Here is a 15,634-nt window from a genome sequence, read left to right as displayed (position 1 = left end):
GAGGGAAACATCAAGAAATAGCAATAGTTTTAGTTTCTTCCAGAATAGACCACCTTTCGTTTGATATTCAAACCATATTGATCAATAATAACAGTCTAAATGTAAAAGCCCCAAACCACCCAGCAATCACTTTGCATACACCTCTAAAAACCTGGTCTCATCCCTGGAGAGAGAGTCGCTACGCTTCTGCGGCTCTGGTCAGCTTTTTGCTTCAGTGAATTAGTAAATGGCTTCTTTCTCCCCCAGATGGCTTTGAGAGCACTTCATTTATCAGTGATGTTTTCAGCTCAAGTTAATTAAACCCCAATGACAAGCATCCTCATCAGATGCTTGAATTTGACAATCTGAAATCTCTTAACCAGGTGATGCTGTTGCGATATATACGGTGTCTAATGTAAAAGTGGACGTGGTTATTTACATGATCAATGGTTCCAGCATTTAGAGAGCAGCGTTTGAAGTGACTTTTCTACTTGACACTTCAATAAAAGATTGCTTGCATGTTTCCTTTCGTAGTTGTGCAGTAAATATAAGCAGAAAATCGACATGACGGTTTTAGACTAGGCATTGTGCATATGCACAAAAACCATCCGCTGGGAACAGGTCGTAGCATCAGTGAATCACATCAGCGTGAACCTTCGCTCTGGGCATCCCATTGCTTATGGATGATAACCTCACACATAAATGTGTGGATGTCAGGCTGTCCTGAATTTGCGCTGATGCACGGAAATAAATCTGTGGCCAAATCCCTTTGAAGATGTTCCACTGAATTGCAAACGTCTGACTCAAGCTGTTAGCAAGAACTTAGCTTAAGGGTTTAACATTACAATGCAGTGTTGGGGACCAGTTTGATTAGGAGCTTATATGATCACTTTCTTTGTGATTAACAGTCTAAGAAGGTCATTTACTCTACTGAAAAAAACAAACAAACAGCTTAGACCAACATGACCATGAATTTCCTTTCTGGTCCAAGCTGGTTTATGTTGGTTTATGCTGGCTAATGTTGTTTTATGCTGGTTAATGTTGGTTTATGCTGGTTAATGTTGGTTTATGTTGGTTTATGCTGGTTAATGTTGTTTTATGCTGGTTTATGTTGGTTTATGTTGTTTTATGTTGTTTTATGCTGGTTTATGCTGGCTAATGTTGGTTTATGTTGTTTTATGCTGGTTTATGTTGGTTTATGTTGTTTTATGCTGGTTTATGTTGGTTTATGTTGGTTTATGCTGGCTAATGTTGGTTTATGTTGTTTTATGTTGGTTTATGCTGGCTAATGTTGGTTTATGCTGGTTTATGTTGTTTTATGCTGGTTTATGTTGTTTTATGCTGGTTTATGTTGTTTTATCCTGGTTTATGTTGTTTTATGTTGATTTATAATGGTTTATGTTGTTTTATGGTGGTTTGTGCTGGTCTATGTTGGTTTATGCTGGTTTATGTTGGTTTATGCTGGTTTATGTTGGTTTATGCTGGTCTATGTTGGTCGAGACCAGATATGGGCAATTTCTCTCTGCCACCTGATGGAGTTTTGGTTCCTCGCCACTGTCTCCATTTTCCACCTTTGTTGCCATTGGTTTGGCTTGCTTAGTTGGGGACATTAAATTTAACATTTAATTTAATATTCAACAATAATATTGATCTGGCTGCATTGACACCATTATACGAGAACTGAACTGAGCTGGATGATGACATCACAGTTTACTTCAGAGCGGCTGTATATTTATATAAATGAACTAAATAACTTTTTTAAAACAAAAATTAAACATCACCAAACTTAATTAAGCTGAACTGTGACGCTATTTTCTTCTGGAAACAAACTTTGTTGCATTATTTTCCTGTTATCTCTGTAAAGCTGCTTTGAAACACTCTGTGTTGTAAAAAGCGCTGTATAAATAAATGTGACTTGACTGGTGGGCTGTTCTCCTGTAGAGTTTGGCTCTAATCAAACACACCTGAACAAGCTAATCAATGTCACCAGGATTACTAAAAAGCAAAATGTGTTCCAATATCCTGGACTGTGTTTCCCGTACAACGCCGTAACTCGCTGCTTCACTCCTATAGTACGATGCATCGCTGTAGAAATCGTTCCTGAAACCGTATTGTCGCAAACGTTGGTTAATGATGTCACGCAGGTGTTGGAGTAATAACTACTTTAATGAATCAGTTTGAGTTCGAATTAATGCCAGATGTTTGGCTATAAATTACGGACATGCATCTGAGGAATATTTCACATTTTTCTCAGTTATTTTGCTTTATTTCCGGATTCAATCATAATATCGTTCTTGCGTACTAGAGCATGTTCACACATGCATGTGCGTAATTTATAGCAAAACATCAAGCATTAATTAGAACTAACAGATTCATTAAAAGTAGTTATTAGTCCAACACCTGCGTGACATCATTAACCAGCGTGGTTGAGCGACCAATTTGCGACAGTACGGTTTCGGGAAACAGTCGAGACTAGCTAGTTGATTTCTTCAGCGATGCATCGTACTACGGTAGTAAGGTAGCGAGTTACGGCGTTGTACGGGAAACACACGTTTTTTTCTGGAAGAGTAATATATGTGCATACATTCAGAAGTAGATAAGTTCAAATTCAGCTAATTGAACACGGAAATTTGCTGACGATGCTTGTTAAACTTTCAAAGTACAATTTTTTGAAAACGGTCTCAGTGTAAACAACAAAAAAGACAATGACGTCATGCACATGCATATTACGTGTTCAGTCTATAGTGTTTCATCGCCATCTAATGGCCTGGCAGCAGAATACAGTGTTTTTACCAGGTGGACCTGCGCCTAGACACCACCACAACGCATGATGTAATCAGCCAGATCCGGCCCGTATCCAGATCAGATGGTGGACCTGCGCCTAGACACGTCCACAACACATGATGTAATCAGCCAGATCCGGCCCGTATCCAGATCAGATGGTGGACCTGCGCCTAGACACGTCCACAACGCATGATGTAATCAGCCGGATCTGGCCCGTATCCAGATCAGATGTGGACCTGCGCCTAGACACCACCACAACGCATGATGTAATCAGCCGGATCCGGCCCGTATCCAGATCAGATGGTGGACCTGCGCCTAGACACCACCACAACGCATGATGTAATCAGCCGGATCTGGCCCGTATCCAGATCAGATGTGGACCTGCGCCTAGACACCACCACAACGCATGATGTAATCAGCCAGATCCGGCCCGTATCCAGATCAGATGGTGGACCTGCGCCTAGACACCACCACAACACATGATGTAATCAGCCAGATCTGGCCCGTATCCAGATCAGATGGTGGACCTGCGCCTAGACACCACCACAACGCATGATGTAATCAGCCAGATCCGGCCCGTATCCAGATCAGATGGTGGACCAGCGCCTAGACACCACCACAACGCATGATGTAATCAGCCGGATCCGGCCCGTATCCAGATCAGATGGTGGACCTGCGCCTAGACACCACCACAACGCATGATGTAATCAGCCAGATCTGGCCCGTATCCAGATCAGATGGTGGACCTGCGCCTAGACACCACCACAACGCATGATGTAATCAGCCAGATCCGGCCCGTATCCAGATCAGATGTGGACCTGCGCCTAGACACCACCACAACGCATGATGTAATCAGCCGGATCCGGCCCGTATCCAGATCAGATGGTGGACCTGCGCCTAGACACCACCACAACGCATGATGTAATCAGCCAGATCTGGCCCGTATCCAGATCAGATGGTGGACCTGCGCCTAGACACCACCACAACGCATGATGTAATCAGCCGGATCTGGCCCGTATCCAGATCAGATGGTGGACCTGCGCCTAGACACCACCACAACGCATGATGTAATCAGCCGGATCTGGCCCGTATCCAGATCAGATGTGGACCTGCGCCTAGACACCACCACAACGCATGATGTAATCAGCCAGATCCGGCCCGTATCCAGATCAGATGGTGGACCTGCGCCTAGACACCACCACAACGCATGATGTAATCAGCCGGATCCGGCCCGTATCCAGATCAGATGGTGGACCTGCGCCTAGACACCACCACAACGCATGATGTAATCAGCCGGATCTGGGCCGTATCCAGATCAGATGGTGGACCTGCGCCTAGACACCACCACAACGCATGATGTAATCAGCCGGATCTGGGCCGTATCCAGATCAGATGGTGGAATGTTCCGATCCAATCTGACCTCTGACCTGTAATGCTACCTGAATCATAATCACACACTGCTCGTCCGTTGGCCAGAGGAGAACTGAGCGACTGAGTCTTGTTTCTCCCAAGGTTTTTTTCTCCATTCTGTCACTGATGGAGTTTTGGTTCCTCGCCACTGTCGCCTTTCTTCACCTTTGTCGCCATTGGCTATTGGCTTGCTTAGTTCGCGGCTAACCGCGTCTCCATTTTAAGCACATCGTTGTCGTGTAAACGTACCCTTAGTTGATGAGGCTTTGGGGGTACATATATCTAGATCTCCTTTCTCAGATTACTAATATGAAAACTCTTCGTTCCTAGCCTTCCGCAATCCCAGAGATTTTAGCAGCTAATTACCGGTAGCACCTGCGTCTCTGGGACCATGACCCAGATTTAGCAAGACCTTTGCAGTGAATGTCACAGGCGATCACCCTATTATTCACCTTCCGGCACAGCAGGCTCCACGACAGTCATTAAGGCTAACACATAGAGGAAAGATACATTCAGAAGCATGATAGGGCAGTAAAGGACAAAGCTTGTGCCAATTTAAAATCATACACGAAGATGTCTTGATTGATTTTTATCTTGCATTGGAGGTCTGGAGCAGACATGAGTGTTAGTTTGGTGCCAGTTTGATTTTCTTCAGTCACGCAGCGTTTGCAGTGTTTTCTGTGGCGAAATGCAAGCTTGATTAGATTCATAGTGGGCAATTGATTTTTTCAAGTCCACAATTTAAATTTGATCCCCTGTAAATCCCATCTGAGAAGTGTGGTTGTTGACTGTGTAGCCATGTTCCCCGTTGAGAGAGCTGTTTTTAACAGTTAAACTCCAAAAAGGACTATATCCTCAGGTTTCTGAAGCCATGGATTGCACCAGGTTTGACATTACATGTCTCTGCACTTTAAGCACCTTGTACAAACCCTGGTAAAAACATCTAAGAATTCTTAAACGAAGAGGCATTTACTTCAGAAGCAAAATGACAAGTCTTGCTATCTTGGGGGGAAAAAACTTACTTAACTCGCCAAACTCGCTTAACTTTCATAAATTTTTCCAGTAAACTAGACTTAATATCTTATTTAATTTTGCTTCACAAGTAAATGCATCTTGATTTAAGAATGTTTAGATATTTGTACTGGAAAAAGAGACAGAAATTAGGGGTGTAACGATGCCCTCATGTCAATTCGATACATATCACGATACTGAATTCACCATATGATATTATTGCGATACTCCAAGACATATGGTAAAGGTTAACAAAAAATGAACTGATTAAAATGCTAAATTTGGTGTTACATTGTGTGTGTAAATGAATAGGCTTGGACTTGGTGCTGAAACCCAAAGCACAGGACAATACAGACACCAGAATAACAATATTCATGATTCTGAAGCTGAAAATACATAATTATTTTAGACGAATATGCTTTATCTCTGTCACTGACTAGATATATTTACAATAATGTAGCCATTTTTACTGGTAACATCAGTCATTTGGCATTATCTGGACACACAAATATTCCCCCATTGCATTATTATACATTGTATTCAATATAGTAGATTAATGTATACATTAATATAGTACTATAGTACTGACACTAAAACTCTGAAAACTTAAATTTTTTAATTTTGGGTGAATTTTACACAATACATGTCATTATCCACGATACATATTATTGCATTTTTGTATTGCGATATATTGTGACACCCCTACTTGACATTGTATTTGAATGTAAGCTAACACAAAACATATTAAATGACACTAGAATTAGTTTTTTCCCCACAGGATTGTCACTATCATTAGTATGCTGTGGATATCAGGTCACTTTGGATAAAGCCCACTAAATCTATTACTAAATGACTACGTGCTTACAAATGTTCAGAGATTATTTATCTTTTTATTTATGTTTATGAATGATGGTCATTTATTCAGGCACCAGATTGTCTAAACATCCAACACACCCTCCCACACACACTCTGCTGTAATAAAAACGCTTTTCTTTAGACAGATGGACAGTTAGTTTCATCTGTGTCTCTTTTGTTCTCTATTAGTTGCGAGTGTCAGGCTAATTTAACTGTCTGTTAAAAGATAAGAATATTTCAGCTCTGTTTTCATTCCCAGTAATATTGTAGATCAGTGCTTGTCAGTCCTTTGAGGTGAAGTATAACCTTTGATCAAATCACATCATTAACTTTCCTTTCATTTTCCCACCATTGAATCTATTGTCATCTCTTTGAGTGAAAGCTTAAAGCTGATGCAATTTTTTTGTTAAAATACTCTTATAACCCGCTAAACCCCTGTGTGTCAATTAAAAACAGGTACAAATGATGTCCGTGTCAAAAAACTGTCATAAAAATTTGCACAGACTTAAGTTTGGTCTCATTTTAAAGAAGACAGATTATTATTGAAGTATAAAAAGTGAAGAAAAAAAGATAGAGGTTTAAGTTTATGATTTATGAACATCATTTTTATTAAAAAATAATAATAATTATGAAACATGCTGAATTCTAAAAACTGCAAGAAAATCCAAGCCATAAATCTAAACAAGTCATGTTCCAAATTTGAGGTTGATATCTAAAAAAAATAGCTTTCAGTCAGATTTTGTTTGGAAAAGTACAATATTTTCCCTATTAGATGCCAGCAACACTCCACTGGGACACACAATGGTTGGATTTGAGATTTGCAGTAGAGTTTTTCTCTCTCAAATATTCAAAGCACACACACAAACCACACTCTGACATCCATACCAACACTCACACACAATTGTCGTTGCATAATTTATCTAATTGCCTCTATAATATGCATAAGCAGAAAACAGGAGTAAAGCGAGTATTTGCTTTATAAGCCAAACCTGAGAAAACTCCCCCATCTTGTCAAAAATAGTACAAATTTGAATTTTGAAGCCTTGCCAACAAAATGAAAGCCAATTAACAAAGATTGCATAATTTTATAGGTAAATGACCCTGGGATTAAAAATTGCAATGGTTTCAATGGGGACATTTTTGTCTTTGAGTTCCTGAGTGGAACTATTTTGTGTTACTAGTGCAAAATCAATTTATTAAAGGAAATGGGGGTGAAATAGTAAAATTCCAATAAAAATACACAACTGTGCCAACATTTATGCAGTTTGGCACTAACACAAGCAAAATGATGAAAAAAACAACAAAAAAACTGAAAAAGACAAAAATGTCCATTAGGTTGCTGTGTTTCTGCATCAGTGAATGAGTTTGTTGAGTCCAACCAATGAAAAATAGGAGGAGAGACATTATATATGCATTATTTTCAGACCAGGCCTTCATATTGACACCCTACGCCGGGTCCTCATGTAATTGAAGGTAAGCAAAAGAGACTTCTAAAAGAAAAGTACAGTAAAGCTGTTACTGAAACAAAAATCCGAGTTCGTTTGCTTCATCATTAAGACGTAATCTATAAGTTTGACTGTCATTCAGATTCAATCTCTACTGGGTTTTAACATCTAGAGGTTGAAAACCTTGAGACTTGATTCCTGCCAAGAAGATGAAGACTTCTGGTGTTAACCGAGGACGGCTTAACTGCACGAAGGAGCGAAACGTGGTCAAGTGTGTGCCAAAGAATACAAGGGAAATTAATCTAGGTCGTGGGGATTCGTTTAAGAGTCCTTACCACAGCAGGAGAATCCAAGGACATGCTGTGATTGTAGAAGAAAGGTTAGCATGCTGTTGTGTAGTGTGTCAACTCCAAACTTTCTCAACAGGAGACCCGTCCGCGGTGACAGCGGCACGATTCGCCCCATGCTCCCAAGCACAGTTATTTATAGCACCATGCAGCCACACTGAATATTAAACCGGTCTTGAGACTGGATAGTGTGCAAAACGGTTGAATAACCAATGCATTTTTATGCATGTACCCTTAAATTAATTCCCAGGCCTCTTTTGCGAGATTATCAGTTTAAGTGTATATTATTCAGATTTGGAAGATACTTTTTATATATGAAATTGGACCTTTGGGGACAAAATGCAATCTGTGAGAGCCACTTGCCAGCGGAAATGCTCTTCTCATGCTATTCGAAAGCCAAATGCACAAAAAAAAAAAAGCCTATTGGATGACCTTTATTGAGCAGAAACATAATTAACCGTAAGTTGTCAATAGCGCAGGTTAGAGAGCACCAGATGAAATGGAAGCGGGCAGAATAATGGGATTGTAAAGGGGTGTATTGTTGTGTTGTGTTGGTAAACAGCAGGTGAAAGATGCCCCGTTCTCACTCGCAATGGGGGTGCTGTCAGTTGGCTGGTGGGCGTTCAAACTGGACATAGAAATGTGACAACACAATAGCATTCGGCTGGACTTCCAATGCAATTTGAGGCAAGAGTCAACAAAAAGGCTGTGATGTTCTTTCTCTTCAGCTGGCAGCGACAAGTAATTGGACATTGAATGTGCACTCACAACTAAAACAAGCACCGAGCCACTATTGATTATATATAACACCATAATCCACTAGGGCTGGGTCATTCATCGAAAATTAGCGATATTATCCTTATATCTTTTCTGATGATATCAAATTAGGGAATTTCATGTAAAGTTTTGCTTATAAAGAGATTAAAGGGGTGGTTGATTATAATTTCACTTTTCTAACTTTAGTTGGTGTGTAATGTTGCTGTTTGAGCATAAACAACATCTGCAAACTTACAACGCTCAAAGTTCAAAGCAAAGGGAGATATTTGCTTTTAAAGAAATAGTTGTTTAAGGACTACAACAAACGGCTGGTAGGAACTACACAACATTCTTCCCGGGTTAGTGACATCACTAACCCTTGAATTTACATAAACCCCGCCCCCTGAACACAATTTATAAGATTATCAAGAACGAATGTGCTAATCAATGAGTAGAAGATAACTACACATCAGCTACATAAATTCATCTACTAACCATTAAGAAATGTCCTGTTGTTTCTACGTTTCACTTCTTGAATCTCTTCATTATCGTCTGACTCCGTTTGAACATAAACATTGACATTTTCAGTGCATGTGTGTGTGAGGAGCTCTTGAAGCTCCGCCCCCTTGCGCCGGGAGCAGCAGCTCATTTGCATTTAAAGGGACAGACACAAAAACAGTGCGTTTTTGCTCACCCGAAAAAAATTACAACTTTAACATGCTATATAAAAATATCTGTGGGGTATTTTTTTTAGCTAAAACTTCACATACACACTCTGGGGACATTCAAGACTTATTTTACATCTTGTGAAAAAGGCATTTTACCACCCCTTTAAGCCAATTTCACTTTTTGACGACAAACTATGCCAACCAATGCTTTCAAATGCATATTAGTGTAATCACTCTGAAGAGCATTAAATGTTTCTATTTACTATGTGCTTTTGCAGCCAATCACATGCAAGTCTGTTGAGTGCTTGAACGAAATGGCCAATCAGAGGCGTTTGAGTTAATCAGTGGTGCATCCAGTCAAAACGCTCAGGTTTTCATTCAGCGCGCTCACTTACTGTGTTCTGCATGCTTTCTGTTGGTGAACCATTCACTATTTGGATAAAAGTTTTATTTTTCCAAGTAAAAATATTGTTATATGTCGTAAACCCTAACCCTGTAATTTGAATATTAACCCTCTGGTGTTCTTCGGCCATTTTTGACACATTTCACGTTTTATTATGAAACTTGGTAAAAGGTTTTGGAACTTGCCATGATCCGAACAGGTTAAATGGTCCTGAAAACAATAGTCACGCTTGTGCTCCTCGCGGTCAGAAACGAGCGCATTGGAAATGAATGGAGACGAGTTTCCTCTAGTGGAAGCGTTCGGTACTGCAGCCGAACAACATCTCAGAGATATCCCGAGATATCAGACTCAAATTTGGAACACAACTTGTTTAGATTTATGGCTTTGATTTTCTTGCAGTTTTAGAGTAAATCATGTTTGGGAAAAAAAGTATTTCATTTAAAAAAAAATTCAATAGTATTTGTGTGCATTTTTTATAACATTAAACTTAAAATTCTATTAAGTTTTTTTAAAGATAATTTTTGTAAACTTTTTACTTCAGCCAAGTGTCATCTTTAAAGAGAGACCCATGCTCAGAAAGTGAATAAATGGATTATACATACAGCATAAATAAAATTTAGTACCATAAAATCCCCTAAAAATACAAACTAAGAAATAAAAAAACATTATCCAATTAAAATATAGTACATTCATTTCAATGAAAAAAAATTTTTTGACCATTTTTGAGAGATTAAGACTGGTTAAGAGATACATTTTTAGCAATATCATGGTCCAAATTATGATGTCGAATACAACAATAGTACTACTCTGGCAATTGGACACGTTACCGCAGTACAACACCGATACTAAACGATGATAGGAAGTTTAGTACCAACAATAGGAAGGATTTGTTACCAAGTCTTTGACTTAGTACATGTTGTTCGTGTATAACATTTGATCTACTTCATGCCAGGCATGCAGTGATGAATAGCACACACTCCTCTGAGGATTTGTTTACTGATATGAGCCAGAGTCGTCCAGTGCAGAGTACTTAACGCTTCGGCTATCAGCGCACAGTGTGGGAGTTGAAATCATGGGTGTGTGGGAGACGGCCAGTGTTTGTGTGAAGGGGGTGGGTGGGTGGGCGGAAGAAAGAGAGCGAGAGAAAGAGGGACTAGACGATGGGGTTTCTGCTGCAGGCAGAGGCGCACTAATGACTGAGAGAGACAGAGGGAAGAGCAGAGATTGAGGAGTGTGTGTGTGTGTGTGGGCGGTCTGGTACAAACACACTCCGAAACCCTTTCCTCTGGAACAGCCAAGACCAGCTGTTGATAGATCCTTTCTATCGCTGGCTGTTCAAAGAACATAATATCACAGTTTTCAGAGGCGTTGAAGAAAACAGCCCCAAATATATAGAGGTCAACAGAACGAGTAAAAAAATCATCAATAGAGAGATCAACCGATGCAAACGCTGTACTTTAGGGTCACGGCGCACTCTAGTGGTGAAAGGGGTTTGGTGTTTTAAATGCCAGCTTCCTGACAAGGTGAAATACAACATTTTTTTTTAAAAAAGGAGCTATTTAAAAGCACTTAATAATGTTGGGTTAAAAATAAGCCAAGGAGTAACCCAGCTATGGGGTGGTATAGCACCTTCCACAACTTGTGGGTTATTTTAACCCAATGCATTGGGTTAAAAGTAACTCAACAGTTAGGTTAACTATTTATCACATTATTTTAATAAGTAAAATACACTTTTTCAAATACAGATTGTTCATTTTGTATAAAACAATAAATATGTCAACTAAATATATTTTAAAATTACAACCTAAATATTGGGGGGGGGGTCTAGAATTTAATGCAAATAATAAATAATTGTGTACATACAACATGTGTAACCCAACAGCCGGGTTATTACTAGAAATTACCCAACATTTTTTGGAAAACAACCCAACATGGTGACCCAATGTGTAACCCAACGTTTTTAAGGTGCACACAAGGTTTGCTTTAGAATTGATTCAGTGTTCAAAATTTCTTTTGAAAGTGTTTTCAGAGGAATGTAATTTCTGAAGAAATGGGTTGTGGGTAATGAGTTCAAAAGACATGCATGCATAATATATTAGTGATGGATAAGTGATCGATACATAAGTACTGTATGCAACGCTGTTTCTGGTACAATATTGCAATGCCTTAGTTTAACAGCATTCCAGTGGCTTTTGGTGCATCTGCATTTCAAACGAACATGACAATTCGTTGAATTATTCATATCTGCAACATCTGACTCTTTCATATGTATACACAGCTGAATAATTCATCAGGCTTAGGTTGAACGTCACAGGTATCCTGTAGATCGTGCTATATCAGCCAGACATTATAACACTGAGTTTTATCTCCAAATACTGATTTGAAAACTTTCCTGGAGTGGTGTTACAGTTATTTAATGAAAGTACAAACCAAACAAGTCACCGGCACGACATTAAGCAAAGTCCTGTTTCGTTTAACCTAATGAGCAGTGGTTAAAGTGGGATTTGGCAGGTGGGGGAACCCTCAAATTTTGTGTAGGTGCAACAGGGGAAAATGTCTCACCGTGGGACAACATATTGAGTATCGTGGTATAGCAATACTTTTTGGTATAATTATCATCCACAGCCCCACCCACAGACATGTGCATTAAAATGTGAGGTATTTAGGGGGGTTCGGGGGCATGCTTCCTGCTATATGTGCAATTTAAGACTTTTGAAGGCCCAAAAAATGGATAATATATAGCTTTAAAACCATGTCAGTGAGCTTTAAAGCCATGTCAGTGAGTGGGCATTAGATTATTTTGTCAATACCTTCTCTCTCCTCATCTACATCTTTCTTTTTCTCTGCAGTCTCCTTATCCTGGCCTATTTCTTCCCCTCCTACAGCTGAACTTTGACTGATAGTCTTTTCATTTTCGTCTCAGTGAAGAAAGTAAACATAGGCTTGATATTTATATGTTTTATGAATCATTGTCTTAAACAAGTTAATTTACTCGGCTACCAGGTCAGTATTGCCAGAACCTTCTACAAGCCTTGGAATTTGAAAGGTAATTTTAAATAATACAAATTATAGGCTACGTTTAACGCAGAGGTGGAATTGGCAGACGTTCTCTTATGGTGTGTTCACACCGAACGCGAATTTAATTATTTGCACGAGTAGATTACATACAAAGTCAATGCAAAGACGCGAATAGACGCATCATTCGCCCCGGGCGTTGCGAATGACGCGAATCGGCCGCGCGTTTGCCGCGAATGTCTTCCGCGCAAGTTGAAAAATTTGAACTCGAGCGAATGTTCAAGCGTCTAACTAGACGCGATAGACGCGTATTTGACGCTCTATTCGCGTTCGGTGTGAACACACCATAAAACTAACTTTACCGCGCTCAACCACCGTGAGTGCATTTCACTTATTTGTAATCGCTCGCGTTCAGCGGGGAGGAAGGGAGGTTGGTCGGTCGGTCGGCCCGTCTCGGGCCAGCAAGATTCGTCGAGATTAATTAATGTATTTATTTATCTGAGGTGCCGGTGTTGTGCCGAATTTCGACCCCCTGCCAAATTATTACCCCCCTCGTTGAAGTCAGTACCTGATTGCCTAATTCCAACCCCGCCCCTAATCCTAATCCTCCCCCACAACTAATCCTAAAAATTCGAAATTCGGCACAACACCGGAACCCAGTTCCAGCCCACTTTAACCCCTGCTAATGAGTCCAACTTCAAAAACCTGTGAAAAAAAAAAAACTTTTTACTTCAGAGCAAATTTGACAGACTAGAGACACACCGATACTAAATCTCTCCACCGCTACCGATTATTCAGAATATAGTCCGATAGTTTTATTTTTCTTAAGAAAAAAAAAAAAGGTTAAAATTAACAACAGAGCTATTATATTCAACTGCTATGTATTTCCAGATATAATATTTACACTCAAATTAAAGCTGAAATGTTTGTATGCAACTCAAACACTTCTTCATGGCAAATTTATTCAGACATACATATATAATTACCAGTTAATAAGCTCTTCTGTGGTGTTTTATAGCGAACTAACGAACTGAACACTGGATAACTCTCCTGAGGGAAACGCAACATTAAGTGATATTGTTCTCAAGCTGTTTTATTGACGTCTTTCCGCGGTTGAAACACAGATTGAACGATTACATGAGACATGATACAGATTTCAGTAAGTTTTACTGTATCATTCAACACACCTTCTGATATTCACTCATGTTTTTCTAAATATAGCTTGTATTAAATTGGAAGAAAAGACTGTTGAACTGAAGCGCTTCAGCGATCTAACGCCACATTTAAGAGCGTCTAAACGCCATATTGTTTGAATTTTGTGATAAAATGAACATAATTTAAAAGCTGACACTTGGTTTCTTATCAGAAGTAACAGAGCACAAGCTCTTTGTGATTATTGGACAGGAGACGCTACAATAATGTCTGATGTGGGAAAACTGCAGATCTGGCAACCCTGGCTTGAACTACGGGTGATCCAGAGGGTCAAATAAAGCCTGCATTAAATTCGCTATTTTATAACTGTTTTAAAGCGTTATTGTCGTGTTAACTTGCCCTAAATTCAACACGAGAGACTTTCCTCACACACAGTGTCAGTTACAGTCGGACACATTTTTCCGCACTCTTGATTGACGGGATATAATCGGCCCTCATCGGCTGTTTTTAAACGGCGAAAATAATCGTCTGATACCGATTATTGGCCGATACATCAGTGCATCTCTAAAACAGACCCAGGATTTGTATTCATTAACAGACCCACAATGGCACAATGTAATATGTAAAACATTTATTGAATAATGCATACAAAAAAAGAAATCAAAATCACAATTAATGAGACACTTTTGGCATGCGCCTTCCTCTTATAGCCCTTCAAAAGTCCTCGTACAGTGAAGAATTTCACCCCGTAACAAATTTGATTCATATTTCACAATTTATGGCTCAATTTCTACTCACATTTCTGTACTTTGATGGCAGTTCAAATAGCAATTTCTTTTACTTTACAGTAGATCGTTACAATGACAGATTGACAATTTCGTATCAAATACACCAAAGCACATTGTATCCGCTACATTAGTCACAGCCCTGTCTAATAAAACCTGAAAAGAACAAGGAAATGACTTTCCTCATGAAAACAGTGTTTGTAACTAACAGAAGCTAATTTAAAATTCACAGATGTGGAGTGTTTGGCCAGAAAACAGTTTCCATTCACGTCACATGAAGTAAAAAAACCAAACAAAAAGATCGATTTTATTAGCTCAGAGGCCAAGTACCAAATGTACACAAATACAACTTTACTTGAGCTCAATTTCACTTAATTTTGACACAAATCTGTGTCCCAATTGAGGCAATTCGTTCTCACAGAACCTTTAGAAGAACCCTAGAAAGTAAACACGAAGATTACAATACCCCCATTAAAATAACCTTAGAAAGAAATCGTAAAAATGTTTCCCAAGTCAAATTTTTTTTTTTTTTTACACACTGCACTGAATATATTCACAAGTAAGACAATTAATCTAAATATTTTAAATGCATGTAAAGATACCTTGTGCACTAGGGTTTTAAAAATCCTGAGGACAAACCTATCAAAAATATACGATTATAGCTAAAAATCAAACTGCTGTCCGCATCACCCTAACAACTCCGATCCGTTCGTTGAGATTTTCATATAAAAATATTCGCTGCATGCATAATTGTCCGAGAAACATTTGAATTAAAACAAGTTTTAAAACTTAAAAACGCGACAGAACCGACAGGGTGGATGCAGATTTACTCTCTGGACTCGACAACTATACTATGGGTTTCGGTTCATCTGGAGTGTCTCGAGAAGTTGAGCAAAGCAAGCGAGAAACAAGGCAAAGTTGACCAAGTCAAATTGGTTTCATTCGTCGTCCATTTCTTTGGTAAATCTGCGTTTTGTTGTAAGCATGTTGATTAAAGTCAATTTAAAACATTGATCACATGATC

Source organism: Rhinichthys klamathensis, unplaced genomic scaffold, assembly GCF_029890125.1.
Source record: "Rhinichthys klamathensis goyatoka isolate OS25496 unplaced genomic scaffold, OSU_Roscu_1.1 h1tg000552l_1, whole genome shotgun sequence".
Classification (NCBI taxonomy): domain Eukaryota; kingdom Metazoa; phylum Chordata; class Actinopteri; order Cypriniformes; family Leuciscidae; genus Rhinichthys; species Rhinichthys klamathensis.
The sequence above is the reverse complement of the archived record's forward strand: the minus strand, read 5'-3'. Positions refer to the sequence as shown.